We start from the raw sequence: 551 nt of genomic DNA on the forward strand, positions 1-551 counted from the left end.
CTTGTAATGCAGTAAACTGATCAACCTCCAAAACCCCTGCAACTTTCTTGGGAGCAGTCCTTGAGCCTGCATGCCAATCTGGATTTCCTTGTGCAATTCGATTCATCAAAGTATACAATTCTTCATATATTTTCTCCAAAGCTTGACCCTCTGCTGCTGAATCCAAGAGAATCTTTGTATTAGACATAAGTCCTTCTATAAATATATGCACCAAAACATCATTTGATTGATGGTGACGAGGACAACTTCTGAGCATGACCTTAAATCTCTCCCAAGCTTGGTAGAGATTTTCTCCATCTTTCTGCCTGAAACTCAATATCTCACTCCTTAATCGAGCCATTTTCTGAGATGAAAAAAATCGAATAAGTATCCTTAGAGCACATTCTTCCCATGTAGTGATGGATTGGTGTGGTTCAGCAAGTAGCCATCTCTTTGCTTCCCCCAGTAAAGAAAAGGGGAAGAGTGTCAATCTGACATAATCAGTACTCACATCTATAGGAATTTTTGTATCGCTTATCTCCAGGAAGGTTTGTAAGTGCTGCTGCGGATCC

The 551-nt window shown here is 40.5% G+C and overlaps 1 non-coding gene across 1 annotated transcript; it reads left to right on the forward strand.

Moving 5' to 3' along the window:
• Positions 1-227: 227 nt before the first annotated feature.
• LOC124889213 lies at positions 228-334 on the forward strand. Its single transcript, XR_007047822.1, has one exon. It is a non-coding gene; the product is annotated as a small nucleolar RNA R71 (small nucleolar RNA).
• The last annotated feature ends 217 nt before the right edge of the window (positions 335-551 follow it).

Source organism: Capsicum annuum, chromosome 11 (assembly GCF_002878395.1).
Source record: "Capsicum annuum cultivar UCD-10X-F1 chromosome 11, UCD10Xv1.1, whole genome shotgun sequence".
Lineage (NCBI taxonomy): Eukaryota > Viridiplantae > Streptophyta > Magnoliopsida > Solanales > Solanaceae > Capsicum > Capsicum annuum.